This window comes from Ursus americanus, chromosome 11, assembly GCF_024610735.1.
Source record: "Ursus americanus isolate L20-20 chromosome 11, mUrsAme1.1.p, whole genome shotgun sequence".
Lineage (NCBI taxonomy): Eukaryota > Metazoa > Chordata > Mammalia > Carnivora > Ursidae > Ursus > Ursus americanus.
The window spans coordinates 50,407,383-50,429,515 of record NC_142137.1 but is presented as its reverse complement, the minus strand read 5'-3'; positions in this window follow the sequence as shown (position 1 = coordinate 50,429,515).

Below are 22,133 nucleotides of genomic sequence, written 5' to 3'. Positions count from 1 at the left end.
GGGCGGTGGGGAGAGCACCTGCGCCTGTTAGCTAGTGCCCGAAAGGTAGTGGGCCTGATCTTGGTAAAACACCCCTCACCCCCACTCCCGGAAAGGAGATATTTGAGTTATGGTTTTTTTTTTCTTTTGCATAAGGGAAGAAAAAGAAGTGACAAGAGGGGGAAAATCCTGGGGGCTCATTAAATAAAAATAAGAAAAGGTTAGTAAAGAATATTGGGAGGGAATTATATTGCAAGGAGAGGTGAAGTATAAATTCATTCATCCTTTTTGCCAAATACAAAATGCAGGGCCCCCACGGTTGAATATTCAAGAATGTCACTGCATATTATCTCTAAGTCCTGGGCAGATTGTAGGTGAAGAAAAAATTAAACAGGTATGGTCCTTACCTTAGAAAATGAAATCCTAGGTGGAAAACAGTGACCTAGGTTGAGGAAAGCTATTAATACTGCTAGCTATAAACTTGGTTTTTAGACTGACGTTGAGGAAAGGTATTAACACTATAAGCTATTAAGTTGATTTTTAGACTGCAGTTAACCCTTCAACAACACCAGGGTTAGGAGTGCTGACCCCCTGAGCAATCAAAAATCCTTGCGTAGGGGCGCCTGGGTGGCACAGCGGTTAAGCGTCTGCCTTCGGCTCAGGGCGTGATCCCTGCGTTATGGGATCAAGCCCCACATCAGGCTCCTCCGCTGGGAGCCTGCTTCTTCCTCTCCCACTCCCCCTGCTTGTGTTCCCTCTCTCGCTGGCTGTCTCTATCTCTATCAAATAAATAAATAAAATCTTAAAAAAAAAAAAAATCCTTGCGTAACTTTTGAGTCCCCCAAAACTAATAGCCTAGTGTTGACCAGAAGCCTTACCAAAACATAGACAGTCGGTTAACACATATAAATAGTAGGTTAACACTTATCTTGTATATTATATGTATTAGATACCTTAGTCTTACAATAAAGTAAACTAGAGAAAAGAAAATGTTATTAAAAAAACCACAAGGAAGAGAAAATACATTTTCAGTACGGTACTATAGCCATGGGAAAAAAAATCCACATATCAGTGGGCCTGCGCAGTTCAAGCCCGTGTTGTTCAAGGGTCAGCTGTTGTAACATTATTTTCAACATGCGTGCCATGCTTTCATCCCAAAGAAATTTCTACTGCCTGGGACTAGTATTGAGTTAAGCTACAATTCAGAAATATATAGGTTAATAAGTTTTCTCTAGAAGAAAAACAAGTTTATGCAAGAAGAAGTCCATTTTAATAGAAAGTGAATAAGCATTTTATGTAGAGATATCCTCGACATATCCTTATTTTCATCTTTTTGGTGAAGTGTTACTTGGAGAAAAATGGATATTCTGGAATAAATCCATGTGAGCAAGTTCCACATGGGGTTCCAAGCCAAAAGTCCCTCTGTGCTGATAGCACAAGAAAAGCAGCATGATTCTCTGAACCTTTCCCTTGGAACGCCGCAAGTCCTCGGTTTACTGACACGGGGCGATGATGAGATGAGTAGGTCTTGAGACTGAGATTGATACACTGCCTGGCTGGCCAGCTGCCTTATTAGGCAGATCAAGGTCTTCTCATTCTCCCATTAAATACTAAGGAAGTGCCCAAGGCCAGAATTATTTGAAGTAAGGGCAGAGTTGGTGCCTTTGCTGAGTTCACGACTTCAGTTAATGAAACCAGACTCTGAAACACGGCAATCAAAACCCGAAAAGCTAAAATAGGAAAGGTTGAAGAGTATGGAAACCCAGCCAGGCCTTGACCAGCACAGTATTTGGAAACAGATGGCATAAAAGATTAAAAATATCTGGCACAGACTGGATTAATTAAGAATGGCAGGAGCCAGCTGAGTGAGGAACATGTGGGCAGATATGGAGTTCAGCTTAGTTTATAAAGCGAAGGGAGCCCACATTATTTCAGAGCATACATGCATGAGCCCTGCCTTAGAAATAAAGTTCTGTACCCTACATGCAGAGCTCAGTGGTATTAACGCCTCACCAGGTACGTTTGTAAAGGTAAACCTAATGCACTATTCCTTATGTTTATCTTCATTATGGTCTTTACTGTGAATTTCCTAAGAAAAAAAATAAAGTATATAAAACAAAACATATTTGACTATGACTCAAGACCTTTCAAATACATTTATAGGCTTCATCTTGTAAGCTCGTGTACTTCTAAAATAAAAAGGCATTGGTAATTCTCTAAAAAGTTGTTAATATTCTTTTTCATCTTCTAAAAAAATCTCTTCAACCTCCAGAACCAAGAAGAACGTATTGTAGAGAAAGAAAGCCCTCAAGATTTAAGAGTTGGTAAAATAATAGGGTTCTATTTGCCAGAAGGCTTTTTCTCTTGACACTCCTGGCTTGTATTCTGTGGATCGTAAATACTGGCGCAGATCAAGAGTAGACACGAGCACCAGGCTGATGTCACTGTTTTTGTGTAGGACAGAGGAGATACACAGGAACTTGAAGGCTTTTATAAAACAAAAAGAAGAAATAACCTATTTTTAGGCCCAACCTCTTCAACTTATATTCCAATATCATTTTCTTTAATGTTGTTACTTATTAAACTTCTGAATAATTCGGTTGCATTGGAAATTCTCCAGAGATGCCATGGGGTTCGGCTCTGTCACAGAATCAATGTGATGAGACCCTGGTCACCAGGGTTAGCTTTTAATGAAACTCTGATTACTTTTTTGTGAAACAGTTTTGTTTTTGAGGATTAAATGAGATAATATTTATGAAAGTACCTTGGAACTGTAAGTCACTATACAAATGGAATGTATTGTGTTGTAAAATTGTTACTCTTTGCTCACAGAATCATGGCTTGGTTATCCTGAGACCAAACTGGATTTTCTGTTTTAAGAAAAACAAAGGGAAAGGCAACATCAACAAACTTTGAATCTTCTCATTGATGTAGAAAGAGTTCTGCTATAGGTCCAATGATTTAAACCTAGACTAGCAATTATCTTTCTCTTTCCCTTTTCCCGAAAGGCAAGACTGTTGCAAAGTTACAGACTGATGATTTCCTGTCCTTGCTACTAAAGACTACTGCAATTTGACTAAGAGCCTTGATCCCTGTCCTTCCCTGCAAAAAGATAACATAAAGTTTGGCTATAAAATAAACATCCTTTGTTTCATCTAGATAATAAAAGGGAACATTCATATTCTTACACTTCTTTGAACAGAAAAGCGTCAAAAGGTTTCGAGTCAAATGTTTAAAATACAAAGGGAGAATGGCATAAAATATTTAGACTATATCTGATAGATAAGGGATTAAGTTAATTTATACAAGGTCCCTTTAAGTTAAAAAAAGACAATCCAAAATAAAAGTGGCCAAATGACATAATCAGTTCCTAGAAATGAAAATGCAAATGATTAATGAACATATGAAATATAAAAAGATCAGCGAAGTATAGTTGCCTCTGACTAATAGTCCACAATTAAAAAGACTGATAACTTGCAATGCTAATAAAAATAGAAAAGAACAAGCATGCTCATGTATTACTAGTTGGGAGGATGAATGACTGTACTCTTTTCAGAAAGAATCCATGGGGGCGCCTGGGTGGCGCAGTCATTAAGCGTCTGCCTTCGGCTCAGGGCGTGATCCTGGTGTTCTGGGATTGAGCCCCACATCAGGCTTCTCCACTAGGAGCCTGCTTCCTCCTCTCCCACTCCCCCTGCTTGTGTTCCCTCTCTCGCTGGCTGTCTCTCTCTGTCAAATAAATAAATAAAAAATCTTAAAAAAAAAAAAGAAAGAAAGAATCTACGGATCATAGTAATTCTAAATACTAGTGTCAAAAGAATAGTTGTCCATCTTCATTCACTTATTTATACAACAAAATATTTATTGCATGCCTATCCGATGCCAGGAATGCAGAAGTAATAAGATAGATATAAATCTCTTCTTCCATGGGGCTCACAGTTTATTGGGAAAGAGATAGCAGGCGTAATAAAGAAGTAAATTGCATAGTATATAAGGAAGTGATTTGTGCAATGGAAAAACCCAGCACAGTGAGGAAAATCCACAATATTGAGATGAGAGTATGGACTGCAGTTTTATTTTTTTTTATTCTTTTTTAAAAGACTTTATTTATTTATTTGTCAGAGAGAGAGAGCACAAGCAGGCGGAGCGGCAGGCAGAGGGAAAGGGAGAAGCAGGCTCCCTGTTGAGCAAGGAGCCTGATGTGGGACTGGATCCCAGGACCCTGGGATCATGACCTGAGCCAAAGGCAGACGCTTAACCAACTGAACCACCCAGGTGCCCCGGATTGCAGTTTTAAATAGGGGGTCTGTGTAGGTCAGACTGAGAAAGTGAAATTTGAGCAAAGACTTGAAGGAAGCAGGGGAGTCGCAATTCAGATGTTTACAGGGGAAGAAAGTTCCAGGTATAGGTAACAGCCAGCATAAATATAAATACATACAGACAGATTTAAGAAAAAAAAGAGAAGTGATTGAATACAAATATAAAAAGGCAAATACAAAAAATGGTGTTTCCAGGGCTGGAGGGTGAAGGGATAAGAGAGACGTTGTTTATGGGTACTAACTTGCAACTTAAAGTGAAATAAGTCCTGGAGATCTAATGCACAGTGTAGTTAATAATAGATAATATTATATTATAAACATTGAACTTGCGAAGAGACTAGGTCTTAGTTGTTCCCACCACAAAAAAGAACTGATAATTATGTGATGTGCTAGAGATGTTAGCTACCACTTACAATCATACTGCGATATATAAATGAATTAGATCACATGTTGTATACCTTAATAGTACACAATATTATATATGTCAAACATAGTTCAATTAAAAACACTGCCACTTTATTCTGTCTAATCAGAGACCTCTCATAATATGGTGGGAATTTCACATCTGACAATATCCTAGATTTTTTGGTATACTTCTTTTATTAGCTCTTCAGAGAATTTCTCATACTTTACAAGTTTTCTTCATAATTTTTTTTGAGGATTAATGTACTTTTAAGCATAGAATTGGATGGGTTTTAAAATATGGTTGCATCCATTTAACTACCACTCTGAATAAGATAGAAATTTCTAGAATCCCAGAAGCCTCTCTATACCTCCTTACAGTCTATTCTGACCTCTATCACCACAGATTAATTTGGACCATTCTTGGACTTGATATAAATGGTATCATTTTGTAGATATTCTCTTGTGTCTGGTTTCTTTGACTCAACAGTATGCGTATGAAGTACAGTCATGTTGTATTGCAGGTAGCAATAGCTTTTTTGTCTTTTTTGTTATTGTATAGTATTCTATTGTGTAAATATACCAACCTTTCTTTGTTCTATTATTGTAGACATTTGCGTGGGTTTCAGCGTTTGGCAAATGTATATAAAACTGTTCTTGCACATGTCTTTTTGTACATATAAATGTCTTGTACATATAAATGTCTTGTACATATAAATGTTGTACTTGTCCTTTTGTGAATATGTGCACTTTTCCTCTTAGGCAGGGGGGCAGCAAACTTTTTCTATAAAGGGTCAGATGGTACATACTTTAGGATTCGCAGGTCACATGGTCTTTGTCACAATTATTCAATTATGCCATTGTAGTGCAAAAGCAGCCCTACCTAATACATAAACAAATAGGTGTGGCTGTATTTCAATAAAACTTTATTTATAAAGACCAGATTTGGCCATAGTTTGTTGAGCCTTGCTCTGCTCTTAGGTCTATATCTATGCCTGGAAATGCTGGGTGTTAGAATAGTTGTACGTTACTTATATTTTACCAGTTTCCAAAGTGGTCATACCAATTTATCACTGCCAGCAATGGATGAGAATCCCACATCTGCACCAACCTTTCCCAAATATTTTTAAATTTCTGAAAACATTGTGTTTTCTCTCATCCGTACATTAGTATCATTATAGATATAATAGTAAACTATTATCTAGCCTTTCTTTCTTAAGAAGTCACTATAGAAACTACCTATCATTAATTCTTCTAATCCTTGCAAAGGAAGATTAATGATACCTCAATTTGTGCTTTTCTGCCCTTTTGATTTGATGGAGGAGAAGAGTGCTGTATTGGCAGTTGGAAGACCTACGCTGAGCTGCTCTATGGCTTTAATACGGTCACTCTGTGCCTCATTCCCTTAATCTCTAAAATGGGGCTAATAACTGCTTTGCTACTTCTCTGGGTTTTTATAATGACTAATAAAACAATAGATAAGCAAAATTAATAATAGGAAAATGATTACACTATAGTAGGTGAAAAAAAGTGTATTATGAAACAGTAGGTCTAGCATGATCCCAGCTAGAGGGGAGGGTGGCCATGTGTGCTGATAAGCATAAAAAAAAAAGTGCCAGAAGAATATTTCCTAAAATGTTTTGAGTGACAATTTTGGGAAGATGAATTACTCAGCCATTTGCAGATTGAAATCTTGCCATTTGCAATGGTGTGGTTGGAACTAGAGAGTATTACGTCAAGTGAAATAAGTCAGTCGGAGAAAGACAAATACCGTATGATTTCACTCATATGTGGAATTTAGGAAACAAAACAGATGAACATTGGGGAAGGGAAAGAAAAATAAAATAAGAGGAAAACGGAGAGGGAGGCAAGCCACAAGAGCCTCTTAACTCTAGGAAACAAACTGAGGGTTGCTGGAGGGGAGGGCGAAGGATGGGATAACTAGGTGACGGGCATTAAGGAGAACGCTGGAAGTAATGGGCACTGGGTGTTGTATGCAATTGATGAATCAGTGAATTCTACCTCTGAAACTAATAATACGGCATATGTTAATGAGACTGAATTTAAATAAAAGATTTTTTTAAAAAGTAGGTGACAGGAGCGGTTTGCTTTAGTGGGGCTCGGGTGTCCATCCACTGTCACGCAGGGGTTGCAGGTGGCGGAAGGCATGAGGAGCTGTGTCGTTGGTGACGGGGCCCACCTAGAAACCAGTTCTTGCAAAGAACGTTGCCCCAACATCCAGAAAGCACAAGTGTCCTGGGCAGGCTGATTGGTACCCTCGATAAAGCCCAACTCAAATCCAACGTGGAAATGAACTTTGAGGGAGAGTGTCAGGACCTGGAAATTCTTGACTTTCTTTATAAAGTGATGGATAGATTGAAAATTTGCAGAAAGAAGCTGCTCGATTTCTGCTTCAGGCCATGTCAAACCTAGAGACATGCATGAAGTATATTTTCCAATATACAAGTTTCTCTCTTTCTTTTTAATTTAAGTAACTACAAACTGTTTCATGGAGAAGTGTTGGCGAAAGTCCAGAAACCATGAAGAACAGAAATGAGGGTTGAAGAGCAATGCTTCCGACGAACACCTGGTTCAGCAGGAGCCCCACGCGCAGCACAGCACGGGGAACGCATTCAGCTCCCCCGGGAGGGTGTCACGTTTAACTGATGGCTCTTGTTACTGACCCCGTGGGTGGCAGGAAGGAAGAGGAGTGACCGTGGTATTCACCGAAGGACCAGCATGTCCTACTGCCCACCCAGAAGTTGAATTCTTAGACGGCTCGACCACGGAGTTGTGTGGTGCAGGAGGGGATTTCCACTTTCAAAAATAGTATGACTTCAGTTAAGGTTGAGATCGCATTTTTGGGAAGTTTGTTATATTTAGAAGCTTTCTTTCACCCTCATGGCTTTTCAAGTCCATTGGCAACATGGCGCAGTACTCTCAATTTTTCTGGCCTCCTTGACCTTGGGGTTCCATTTGGAATCAAGACATTTTCTTAAAAATGTATGAAAGCATCACTGTATTGACAAAAATATATTTTAATCAAAATGCTGAAAGTGGTGAAATGATAAGGGACTTTTTTTTTCCTTCTTCTTTTAGGCTTCTCTGTACTTTTCAAATCTATATTGTGGTTTTCACCAAGGAGATGTCCCAGATCTGGGCAGCGGTTTCTCAGGGGGCTCTCACTTGTGGAGCTGTGCTTTCGTTGCACTTTTCTGGGAGCTCTGAAGGCTCGGTCTGGAACCCGCAAGCCACAGGAATCTCTATGGAACCTAGAAGATCACTTACACATAATGCAAAAGTAGAGTCAAGAAAAAATAAATTCTAGAATGAACATTTTTGCTTAAGAACTAAAAATAAACATTTTTAAAAAGCAAAGCAAAAAATATCCCTTTAAAATGCAATAGCCCCATGAGGAGAGGTTGGACTACAAAGATTTACTCAGAAAATAGACTATTTCCTGCCCCCTATCCCCACCCCAAGGATGGCCTTTGGGAACCACGGGTAGCAAGGCAGCAAAGGCTGCCAACCTTAAATGAATTGGGGCCATTTGGGGGCTACTCTTAGACCCTGCTGCGTTTCATCCTGAGGAAATTTTCCTTACATCTATTCTATTCCCTTCCAAGGTGCATTCCAAGAGGCTGACAACTGATCTATCAATGAGCTTCTGGGAGTAAGAGAAAGGGAATTTAGGTACATTTTAATGAAGCCTTGTAAGCGCATCCCACCCTCCTCCCCCACCCCTGCTTGTTGACCGTAATGGCTTCACAGCAGCTCACACCGTGCAGGGGAGCTGGTGGGTCAGAAGAAAGAGATGTTTTGGATGTTGGAGGACCTCTCCATGCAGAGCTGGTCCTGGTCTAGGGAGAGTGACCAGCATCCTGAACTGTACTCAGAAGCAAACAAGAACTATAAAGTTCAGAGCTGATTTTCTGTCTGAAGCGGGAATCCCATCCCACCCCCATTTCCCCCCCAGTCCTACCACTGTATTCTGAGCCAGGCACAGATGTACATACGTATGTATGTATGGATTTGGAGTGCTGCCTAAGAAGTCAGCGAAACCCCCCGCACATAAGAGGCGATCAGTGACTATTTCTGGAGTGTAGGGAGCAAATGGGCTCGAAGGGGAGAAAACAGGAGCAGTCTTGGGAAAGAAGCACATGCCCTGGAAACTGATGGAGAAACCTCAGTGGGCAGATGGTTGAGGGAGTACTCAGGACAGGACGGCAGGAGAAGGAGCCAGGGTTCAGTGGAAAGAATAAAGGCAGAGCCGATTCTGCTGCTATTACCGACATGTAAACTTGGCAAATCATACCTCCTTTCCAGGACTCAGTTTCCTATTTTGCAAATGGAGGAAATGACAGGCATTGAATTACATGCTTTCTCTGCAAGGTCCCTTCCAGCTTTACATTTTAGCAAGAGGAATTTCGGGACAGCTTCTAATTCACCACACCACACCTTCAGAGAAAAGTTGGAGGTCCTGCCAAGGGGATAGTGACCACCCTTGATGAATGGTCAGTACAAAGAACGGACAACACCGAGGACTCTGTCTGTGAGCAGCAGCATAGAGGGTCGGGCTCAGGTGGGCTCGGGTCCCATTTCTTCTCTGCCGTGTACTAGCTGTGTCATCCGTGGCGGTGATAGCACCTGTCTGAGGCTTTCTCAACTTAACACATACACATAAAATCTGTATAAATGATACCAAGACTTGCTTCATTGGTACCTGTGGAAATTGTGAGGATCACCTGACTAATGAAAACGAACATTGTGGGGCACCTGGGTGGTACAGCGGTTAAGCGTCTGCCTTCGGCTCAGGGCGTGATCCCGGCGTTCTGGGATCGAGCCCCACGTCAGGCTCCTCCACTGGGAGCCTGCTTCTTCCTCTCCCACTCCCCCTGCTTGTGTTCGCTCTCTCGCTGGCTGTCTCTCTGTCAAATAAATAAATAAATAAAATCTTTAGAAAAAAAAAAAAGAAAGAAAACGAAGATCGTGACTCAGCGCCTGGCACGTGGCTGAGAACTGTTGGCAGCTATTATGAAGCACATGAGGATGGGATCACAGGTGACGGAAGGACAGGAGTGCTTGGGAGACTTTGGGGGACGCGGTGGCTTAGGAAAATCCCCCCCGGAGGTAGGCTCCTGAAAATGAATTAGTCAGTATAAATCACTATCAGATATGGATCCTTAAGGCCAGGGGCCTGTATTCAGTAATACTGATCCTAGCTTAATTTAAAATTTTCATGTTTTGCTCATCTTGGATTTTTTTTGCATTCGTTTCTATTTTCAAAAATACTACAGGGGCACCTGGGGGGCTCAGTTGGTTAAGCATCTGCCCTCGGCTCAGGTCATGATCTCAGGGTCCTGGGATCGGAGCTCAGTGTAGGGCTCTGTGCTCAGTGGGGAATCTGCTTCTCCCTCTCCCTTTGACTCTCCCCCCACTCGATCACTCTCTCTCTCTCTCTCAGATAAATAAATAATATCTTTAAAATTTTTTTAAAAATATTATGGTAAAAGAACTACCTTAATGACAGAGTTTTGAGCTGCCCTCTTTAAATTCTGCAGTCGAAGTGAGTGCTTGTCTCACCTTCATCCCAGTTCTACTCAAAGCAAGGCTGAAGATTTGTTTAGTCCTGAAGTGTAGTAATTTGGTATAGAAGATTGAAGGGGGGCAGGGTATGCCACTCCAAAATATGCCACTTTGACATAAAAATTATTTTGAGCTGAAGACATTTGAATTCCTGAAATCCTTTATTTGCCCCAAAGCAGAGCCTCCCGAAATAACTCAAATGTCGTAAATCCTCTCCCTGGAAGCAACTCTGCTCTTCTTTTCTGGGAGGCGGGAAATCGGCACCACACCCAAGGCAGACGTCTTCCAAATTACCATATCTCCCATCTATTCTCCTAAGGGCCCATGTGTCTTTCCAAAACGTCACTGGCTTTTTCCATAAGTGCCCTTTCTCCCCCTCCTTTCCTCTACTAAGTTAGATACCTAGGCCCCAAGTTCTAACCACTCCTTTGAGTCACTCATCACTAAGGGCTCCCATGTGTGAGTGTGATACATGTGTTAATAAGCTTCTGTTTGTTGTTCTCTTGTTAACCTGTCTTTTGTCAGTTCAGTTTACAGTGCCCCCAGAGAACCTAAGATGGGTAGAAGGAAAAAAATTTTTTCCCTTCCTGAGAATACTCAAATCCATCTAAATGACCACAACAACAAGAAGAGAAGGAAAGGTACCTGTTTTGCTTTGCTTTGTTTTGTTTTTACTGACTCTGCAAGGGAGTGAGAAAATAAGAACTGGTGTGTGTCCCCTATTTGGCACCCACCTGCCATAAAGACAGAGTCTAGGCCCCTTAGAGCAGAGGAACTCAAAATAACAAGAACAACATTAACATAAGCCTTTCCTTAGAATGCCAGGCTTGAGAAGACTCCAGAGGAGTTTTCTAACTTGGAGAAGAAAAGTGGACTGCTTTACAGGCCTTGAGCAGGAAGGGGAAGGCAGAATTCAGCTGGCTTCACGGCTAGTTGGTCGAGGATGGTTCTCTGAAGAAAGAGGAATTGTTCCTGTGGATTGGCAGCTACTGAGAAGGACTGTCAGCATGTGCAAAAGTGGGTGTGGGGGAAGAGCTGCAAAGGACAGGGACAGGTGAAGGCCCTTGTGGGTGAGCCCAGGCCTGCAGGCTCCCTCACAGGTCTGTGCTGGGCATGGTAGGAGGTCTAGCGGGCCTGGGCAGATATTCAATATTTTCACTGGAGCTCTGATTATTACTTTATAGTTGGTGGGCTCAGGTGGGGGAGGGAATGGATAGCTTGAAGTATCTTGGAAAGTTCGAGTTTCCCTTGGCTGGAACAGGCTCTTTCTTATCTGTTCTTGGGGGAGACAAGGGCACCGTACACAGCTAAAATGACAGACAATATGGGCAACAAGCCATTCACCAGCACCTCCTCTCCAGCCCTGTACAAGGCTGCTCACAAGAGTGCTGCCCCAAGGAGCTTACGGGGCAAATTCCGGCGTCCAAGTGACCAACTCGGCGTGAGCGATGTGCTGTTTGCTATCTCTATCATTTCACATGGCACAGAGATTCCTTATAAAGAGGTTCAAGACATATTACCTAGCTTTTGTTTTTACTCCTACACTGTGGGTAAGGCGACAATTTTTAACCCTTCCTTTTATGGATGAAAAACTACACCATAAAATGGTTAAGTGGCTTGCCCAATATTAGTCAGCTGGTTAATGAGAAGACAGGAGACTGAGTTTCCAAATTCTCATTCTTCAGTTATTTCTAGGAGACCACACAGTGGAAGAATTTGCAACTAGGGACACCTTTCTCTGATTCCATAAAAGCTCTCCTTCTTTCAAACTTCATTATGGTCTTTTTGGTGAGAAGGTTGGCTGACTTCCCCAAAGCTGGCCAGGAAAAGACCAGTAACCTGAGCTCACCAGCCTTCCCCAGGTGACAGAGCTCACCAACGCTTTCTTTTACTCCTTCCCTCTTATTTTTGTTCCAGGAAAGTATAAACATCTGTTACCCCACCACTGGCCACCATAAACATCTGTTACCCCACCACTGGCCACCATACATTTCGACCTCTGTGGTCGAATCCTGGTTCTTTCTCTACCAGAGGGAAAATGCAGTCCAAGAAAACCCCCAATGTGTCCCAGATAGCTTGTAAATTTATTCATGAAAAGATAAAATATTGTCCTGATGCCAGGGACATCATCATCATTATTCTCAACACCATCAAAAGGTGCTGAAATTTCAAGAAAGATACCAACTCTCTGATTTCAGGGAACTTCACATAAAGGGAGGAGAAAGACTTACAAATAAACAATCTCTACAGTGTGTGATTGCTGAGGAATGAAACAGGTTCAAGGCGTTATGGATGCAGAGAGAAAAAGGTGTCTCAGTCTCCTGGTGATGTGATGAGAAGAAATTCCCCAAATACTGACCTGCTCATAGGACTGAGGCCGCCTCTGTGTGTGTGTGTGTGTGTGTGTGTGTGTGTGTGTGTGTGTGTGTGTGTGTAGGGGGTTAGAGTGGGCTGGGGGACATTTGCAAGGAGGTTCATTATATGTAAATGAATCCTACTTAATATTTTAAAATTATGTTTGGGGCTAAAGGATCACCCCCAGATCTGTGTCCAGGAAGGACCAGAGAATTAAGTAATTGAGTAAGAAATTCAGTGACAATTTTTACTTTGTTTATGTTCCTAGGCAATGCCAGATCGGCTTTATAATCATGACATTTCCCAAATACAATTTATTGAGTGCCTACTATGTCAGATATTCTGGGCAGTAGGGCAATTTCAGTGAACAAAACAGAAAAATAAGGGTTATTTTAGTGGTGTATATTGAATATGCTTCTCAAATGATACCGGTTTTCCTTCGGTAGTGGTTCCCAAACTCTGCCCCTTAGAATCACTGGGGGACCTTTTAAAAAAATTCCAAGGCTTGGCCCAACTTAGACCAAATTTGGGTGATTCTCATGTGAAGGAGGGTTGAAAACCACTGCCCTAGAAATTCTCATGTACTTCCCTAGGGAGGCAGGTCATTCTTTCCCCACCTCTCACCAACCTTCTGAAGGTCATTTATGTAATTAACAGATGAAGAAATCGAGATTCAAAGACTCAGAGTGATATTGTCAAGGTAAAGGCCACATCTAGAGTCACAGGGCCAGAACTTGAACCCCAGGCTTTTGATTCCGTATAGTGTGCTCTCCACGATGTTGGCAGAATTGAGGAAACAGTGAATCTTGTCACTGCTTACAGCCAGGATCCTAGGGGCTCCCCAGGGCAGTGAGGAGACTGTCTGCAAGCCTCCTGGTCACTTCTCCTCACTCACTTAAGACTTTAGCACCTAAGCCAATCTTTATTTTAAGAAATGAATATCCAGAGGCCTGTTCAACACAGGGCCTGGTGAACAGGCTCTTTCCTATGACCTTCTCTGTGTTCGTACCTTTCCCTTGCACTCCACTCCAGCCATCCACATCCATTGCCTCCCCCTGCACATCTCCTCTATTTCTAGTTCAAACTAGAACATCTCCAGGGAGAAAACCTTATCCTTTCAGATGCAGGCCCTAGTTCGTCCACTCCAACAGCTCTCCAATCTCATCAGCACGGGCAGGTCATCAATGCACACCTCACTCTCCTCTTTCAGCACCTCCTTTTGTCATGCCCAATTTAGAGCCTGTCCTTTTCATCACTGTGAGGCAAATACTTTTAAGTACCTTGTCTACCTCTCCAAAAACTTTCTTTTGAGCACACAGCCTTCACACCCAACGTCTGGTACCCTCTTCCCACACCATTTTGTCTGAGTCCTTTAGGTCTCAGTTTAACTACTTTGAGAGATCTTCCCTGACCCCTCAGTCTAATGGAGGGACCCCCTTGTTACACCATCCCTTCCCAATCCTTGTAAGTTGTATTTCTCCATGTATCTGTGCAAAGGTTTGTTCCATGTCTGTCTCCCCACCAGGCAAGGGCACGGGCTCTCTATTTTGATTACCGTCACATCACTTTCTGTTGACACACCTTTTGGCACATAACATGTACATGAATGAATGAATGAATGAATGGATTAATATCCCCAAATTCACATAGGGTTATATAGTGGCAGATTCACAGCTTACCCATCTGATTATGGTTTGACCTCTGAGATGATTTTCCACCACAGTCAATTTTCAAAATTGAACTCTCAAGGTGCCCATTTGCAAGACCCTGTTGCTCAGGACTCCAGGAGAGGCAGAGTTTGCTCAGTGGTGAATCCTAAAGCTCCATCGTTGAAGATCCTATCTCATGGGGTTGTCCATGCCTCATGGGGCTGTGAACCCCAGAGGTCATGGTGCATCACGGGCAGAGCTAAGAGCAGCACAGATTAAGCCACCATCCTGGCTGGTTCTAATGTCAGCTCCAAGAGATGGCACCTCCAGGTCTTTCCTAGACCAGGCCAAAGGGAACTTGCTTAATATGCCATTTCCTTAATTCCATTTCAAACAGATCTTCTTGAACATAAATTTAAAACTTTCTTCACATAAAACATTTGTTTACATGGAAGGACTTTTAAAATTCTGAACATGCTCAACTGTTCCCCACAAAGGTCACTTTCTGGCAGGGCTTCTCCAGGTTTTATACCTATGACCTTTTACGGGACTATTTTTCCCATGGGAGATTATTTCAGATCCCTCGGAAATCTCAAATGTGTGTTGCTTCTTTTAATATTTATTTAGCTCCTGACTGAGAAGACTGAAATAGGAGCCAGGAGAATGGAATAAGGCATCTATTGCCTTAACCAGTTAATTTATTAAGCACAGAGAGGAAGCTATGATCATAGTATTATAAGGAGTAGGATACAAGACTTGGAAAGTTTGAGGCAACGGCCATCCAAGGTGAGCTAGGGAAGAAAAGCAGCCTTTGTTCTCTGTTTGGTATCTTCCCCAGGACTGGGCATGACATATGCTTCTGTTACTCATCAGGTGTCCAAATGGAACACATGGCTGGGTGACATGCTGTAACTACTGTTTTTACCTAGCCTACGTAACCTTGGCTTCCAACCTCAAACTGATGTTAACGTTTGAACTTAACCCCCAGAGAGCTGACGGAGAAGAGCTAGAGCAGAAGTTGGTGTCTCTGTTGTATTAAAAAATGACACAGGTGACTCGGCCAGAGTTGGCTACTTGCCGCCTTCACTAAAACCTCTGAGTAGAAGTCCTTTGGTGATTTAGATGGCTGATGTCATGTATTTATTTAGTGAGAATCATCTAGGCCCTGCACTTTAAAGGGCCCAGTGTTTCACAAACACACACAAAATTAATTTATTGAAGAACGCATGGGTGGCTCTGTGGCTTGGGATCTGTCATCCGGTGTTGGCCTAGTACTCAACCCATAACCCTAAACATTCTTAACAACGAACACCATTCAAACCCCACGGAAGCTCTACGATGGTAGCAGTGGGCCTGCTGGGCAGCCAGTAACCTGGGGTCTTCTCTGAGGATGGATCCAGCTGAGTCCCCATCTAGTATGTATTTCTTTTAACACTCTGCCCACTCTCTCCCTTCTCTGAACTAGCTGGAGTATCTTTTGGCCGTGCTGAGAAGTTTTAGTGTAAAGGAATGATTCATTCGAAGTTCATTCTTAGAAGCCCTGTTTTCCCTTGATAATGGATCTGGAGAAACCAAGTGGGGGAAGCACTCACCCTGTCTGGGCTGTTAGTCTTTATTGAACCGTGAATTCCCCTGGACTCAAGCCTAGTGCCGAAATCCCTCTTTCTTTACATAAATAAACAAATAAATAAAATCTTTTGGCTGGTACCTAATAAAAACTCATACAGGCAAATCAAGTTTAGCACATATCTTGGAAACTCCCAGCTTTCAAACTTCAATAAGATAGTCATAGAGTATTCGACCCAATTAAGGTATACACATAAAATCCCCCTTTAGCCTAACAAATAACAAACAATGGGATCTTTTGCTTTTCTCCGGACCCTTTGATTGAGGTTTAGTGGCTAAGAGTGGGATTAGTGGAGAAAAATATTACTAATCTGAAAACTTTTTTTGAAGGGAAAATGCCACGATGTATCAAAATATCCTAAAGCAAAACAAAACAAAAAACTAGGCTGAAAATGATCTCTGGCAAAGGGATTTGCTACTTTTGGCTCCCGTGCTTATTTCAAACAGCAAGAGGGGAAAAAGGTGGGTGTCATATCCCTGCTCTGTCCATATGGTTTTAGTTTTATTTGGATCGGTTTGGACAGAAACATCCAAAAGCAGAGACTGATCGACTTCCCAGCTTTCAAATAATGCCAGACTAGAATCTGTCCCCACTCTATTTTGGTCCCCAAGCCAAAATCATGAACTAAAAAATCCCCAAAAGATATAATTTATTTCTAATGGCGTACATTTTATATTTAGAGTTTGGAAACTCTTGTCTAATGCAACAGAGGTACAGATGAAGATCTTTGGAGCCCTTTTATTTTTCTTCAAAAGCATTTAATGCAGTGGTTCTCAACTGCGGGTGATTTTGTTCCCCTCAGGGGGCATTTGGTAAAGTCTGGAAAGATTTTTGATTGTCATAAAATGGGGACTGGGAGGTGGGGGTCGGGGTGGGAAGCAGTTTCTCTCCGGTGGGGAGAGGGCAGGCGCTACTAAAATCCTACAGTGCTCGGAACAGCACGCTCACCAGGGAGACAGCAAATAACAGTAGCTATTACTTATTGAGTGTTGCCTGTGTTCCAGGCCCCACGCACATTAATTTTTCAAATTAATAGACTTTATTTTTTATTTTTATTTTTATTTTTTTTTAACTTTTTAAAAATTATATTATGTTAGTCACCATACAGTACATCCCCGGTTTCCGATGTAAGGCTCGATGATTCATTAGTTGCGTATAACACCCAGTGCACCATGCAATACGTGCCCTCCTTACTACCCATCACCAGTCTATCCCATTCCCCCAGCCCCCTCCCCTCTGAAGCCCTCAGTTTGTTTCTCAGAGTCCATAGACTTTATTTTTTAAAGTGGTTTTATGTTTACAAAAAACTTGAGCAGAATTTCTGGAGAGTTCCCATATGCTTCCTCACCTGTCCCTTCGTTTCCCATATTGTTAGCATCTTGCATTAGTGTGACGTATTTGTAACAATTGGTGAGCCAATACATTATTATACACTGAAGTCTAGAGTCTGTTAGGGTTCACTCTTAGCCTTGTACATTCTGTGGGATTGACAAACATATAATGACATGTAGCCACCATTATAGTATCACACAGAGTAGTTCCACTGCCCTAAAACTCCTCTGTGACCCACCTAGTCATCCTTACCTTCTGCCCCCCAAACCTCTGGCAATTACTGAGCTTTTTACTCTCTCCATGGTTTTGTCTTTTCTAGAATGTCATAGAGTTGGAATCATATGATATGTAGGCTTTTCGGATTGGCTTCTTTCACTTAGCAATGTGCATTGTGTCCTCCATGTCTTTTCATGGCTTGGTAACATGTATTTTTCGTGCTAAGTAATATTCCATCGTCCAGAGAGACCACAGTTTGTTGATCTGTTCCCCTAGTAAAGGACACCTTGGTTGCTTCCACGTTTTCACAATTATAAACAAGGCTGCTAAAACACTCATTGCACAGGTTTTTGTGTGGATATAACTTTTCAACTCATTTGGATAAATACCAAGGAGCATGATTGCTAGATTGTGCGGTAAGAGAATGTTCAGTTTTTCAAGGAACCGCCAAACTCACTTCCAGAGTGGCTGTATCATTTTGCATTCCTACCAGCAATGAATGAGAGTGCTTATTGCTCCATATCCTCACCAGCATTTGGTATTGTTAGTTTTGGGGGGGCATTAGCCATTCTAATAGAATATAGTAGTATCTTGTTGTTTAATTTGCAATTCACTGATGACATATAATGCTGAGCATTTTTTCTTATGCTTACCTGCTATCTGTATTTCTTTGGTGAAGTGTCCAGATGTTTTGGATTGGATCGTTTGTTTTCTTATTGTTGAATTTTAAGAGTACTTTGTATATCTTGGATATCAGTTTTTTAACAGATATGTATTTTGCAAATATTTTGTCCCAGTCTCTGGATTGTCTTTTTTCATTCTCTTCACAGAGTCTTTGACAGAGCAAAAGCTTTAAATTTTAATGAAATCCAACTGGTCAATGTTTTCTTTCATGAATAATGCTATTGGTATTGTGTCTTAAAAGTCATCGCCAAACCCAAGGTCACCTAGATTTTCTCCAATGTTAACAAATATGTTTTCAATTCCTCTGTGGTCATCTTTCATACCCAACAGAGTACACACTTGAGAAATGCATTTCACAATCATCTGACTTGATATATATACACACCATTTGTATTCTAACAGGCAGTACTCAACGTTTACAACATGTAGATCATTGTATGATTCCACTAAGAACAGAAATGACTTTACACTGAACTGAGTGTTCTTGTAGGTCAGGATTGGTTTGTAACAGGGTCAGGTTAAATCCACTGCAGGTTCATGACTTGCATATACCAATGGAATGGTGAGCACATTTGTGGGAAAACAAGACTGTCAAGTAGGACACAACACAGCCCTATTCTCAAAAAGCCTGATTTCTTTTTTTTTTTTAAGATTTTATTTATTTATTTGACAGAGAGAGAGATAGCCAGCAAGAGAGGGAACACAAGCAGGGGGAGTGGGAGAGGAAGAAGCAGGCTCATAGCAGAAGAGCCTGATGTGGGGCTCGATCCCATAACGCCGGGATCACACCTTGAGCTGAAGGCAGATACTTAACCGCTGTGCCACCCAGGCGCCCCTCAAAAAGCCTGATTTCTAACTGGAGAGATCCCTCATTCACACCACATAACAAGTTGAAGGGGGATACTGGGAATATAAATGCTCAAATACTTTGATGGGTGATTATAAAGTCAGGTGGGATTAATCATATGTCTTTTAGCAAGAGGTATATTTTTTAATTGCACTGATAAATGAAAAGACTGCTTTTGGATATAGTTCAATTTGATTTCAAAGAGTTCGATTCAGAGAGAGTTAAAATGACGAGGCTATATTAGGCTGACAAAAAAGGAAGCAATTGTGCTTGCTGGACAAATTCGTTAGGATGCCCTCAGGGCCTGCCTGAGAGAAACTTTAAATAGGAAATGAATTAAAATGAAAAGAATGGCCACCAAAGAAGAAGAGCTTAAGGGGCAAGAGAGAGACAACTTGGCTCCAGGATTCTGTTGTTTCCCTAACATATTCCCTGCCTGCTGTGGAGCCAAAGGACCTGTTTTGTAGCATAAAGGTGTTTCCCCAGCACAAATGAGCAGCAAAGATGCCAAAAAAAAAAAAAAAGCACATCTTTAGCCATCAATCCTTGCTTTCATTCATTCATTTCTTAAATCTGCTGATTTTTCTGCTTAACTTGTTGGGAGGGAAGTTTTTTGATGAAGAACAGCCTGGCGAGAGACGGTGGCAGACAGAAGGTAGAGGGACTGCCAATACAGGCCAGCATCGGTCTGGGCATATCAGCTGCAACCAGCTGAAAGTCGTATGGCCAGCCCGGACATTGAAGATACATTAGTTCATTTCAATCCAATCAGCCTTTTTCAGTGTCTATGCTGAGCTCCCACCCTAATCTAGGGGTTATACTGGGCTCAAGGGATGATGGGAGTACAGCATGCTTGCACTGTGGGGTTGGTGGTGAAATCTGTAGTGTACAGGACCGAACAATGGGAGCATGGGAAACTATGAGAACACAGTGAAGGGCACTGCAATATTGTGATTTATACAAAATATATATTTATTCATTTTGATTCATCCATGATTCCTGGCTCCTAGCTCCCAAACCCTTGGAATCCCAAACCCTAGAGAGCTGGAAGGTGTCTTTTGTTATGTTAATGAGGTGAGTTTTGGACAGCATCTAAGGATGGGGTCTGGTTGCCAGTGGAACCAACCATATGATTAGACAGTTGAAACTCTCAGTCCTGCCCTCAGACCTCCAGGGTGAGAGGAGGGCCTGAAGGTTGAGTTCAATCACCAATAGCCAATGATTTAATCAATCATGCGTCTGTAACGAAGCCTCCATAAAAACCCAAAAGAACAGGGTTCAGAGAGCTTCCGGATTGATGAGCATATGCAGATTGGGACAATGTGGCAAGCTTAGAGTGGGCATGGAAACTCTGTGCCTTTTCCCCATTCCCTGCCCAATGCATCTCTTTCATCTGACTGTTTCTGACTTATAATAAACTGGTAATCTAGTAAGTAAAATGTTTCTTTGAGTTCCGGGAATTGAACTGAGAAGGGGGTCATGAGAATGTCTGATCTATAGTCATGGGGTCAGAACTACAGGCAACAACCTGAACTTGTGTTTGAAGTTCAAGGAGGGGATTGTTGGAACCCCCAATCTACAGGCCCTTCAGTCAGAAGCACAGGTGACAACTTGGGTTTGGGACTGGCGTCTAAAGTGGAGGGGAGAACAGTCTTACAGGATTGAACCCTTAAATTGTGGAATCTGATGTTATCTCTGGGTAGATAGTGTCAGAATTGAGTTGAACTCTTGGATACCTCACCTGCATCCAAGAATTGTTTGGTGTTGTGTGGAAGCTCCCCCAGTCCATTGGAATTGGATCCAGGAACCTAATTTAGGCACATAACCCAGCTTCCAAACCTTCCAAACTTTCCAACCCTTGAGGGAAGACTTCTTAGTGGACAGTAACATTGAATGTCCATAAGGGCACTCTAAGATTAAAAACAGCTGAGCTCGTTGTTTACTTATAGGAAAATAAAATGGAAACAGAAAATTCCCTCTTACTGAAAAGAGTAAGACTAATGAGGTGGAGGGAGATTTTGAAGAAGTTAGAGAATTTGTGGTGTTAACCAAAATTCAGTTGAGTAAATCTGAAGATCTAATTGGCTTTTTAAATTTAAATTCAATTAGCCAACATATAGTACATCATTAGTTTTTGATTCACTGTTCAGTGATTCATTAGTTGCATATAATACTCAGCACTCATCATGTTACATGCCCTCCTTAATGCCCACCACCCAGTTACCCCAGCCCCTCCCACCTCCCTTTCCGTACCCCTTAGTTTGTTTCCTGGAGTCAAGAGTCTCTCATGGTTTGTCTCCCTCTCTGATTTTTTCCCATTCAGTTTTCTTTCCCTTCCCCTACGATCCACGGTGCTATTCCTTAATATTCCACATATGAGTGAAACCATATGACGGTTGTCTCCCTCTGGTTGATTTCTTTCACTTAGAATAATACCCTCCAGTTCCATCCATGTTAATGTAAATGGTAGGTATTCATCCTTTCTGATGGCTGAGTAATATTCCATTGTATATATGAACCACACCTTCTTTATCCATTCATCTGTTGAAGGACATCTCGGCTTCTTCCACAATTGTAGACAATGCTGCTATGAACATTGGGATGCATGTGCCCCTTCTTTTCACTACATCTGTATCTTTGGGGTGAATACCCAGTAGTGCAATTGCTGGGTCATAGGGTAGCTCTATTTTTAACTTCTTAAGGAATCTCCATACTGTTTTCCAGAGCGGCTGTACCAGCCTGCATTCCCACCAACAGTGTAAGAATGTTCCCCTTTCTCCACATTTGTCATTCCCTGTCTTGTTAATTTTAGCCATTCTAACTGGCGTAAGGTGGTTTCTCATTATCGTTTTGATTTGTATTTCCCCGATGGCAAGTGATGTGGAGCATTTTTTTTATGTGTCTGTTGGCCATTTGTATATCTTCTTTGGAGAAGTGTCTGTTCCTGTCTTCTGCTATTTCTAATTGGCTTTATTCAATGGTTCATGAGTCAGCATTCCATCCAGCAAACAGAACCTAGCTCTGAGAAGAAGGACAAAATGAAAGACTTCTACAGTCAGAAAGGGGTTGGGACAAAAATTATTAGCAAGAGAAAAGAGAACTGTTTCAGGCAAGGTCACTTTCCTTTGGGGAAAGGG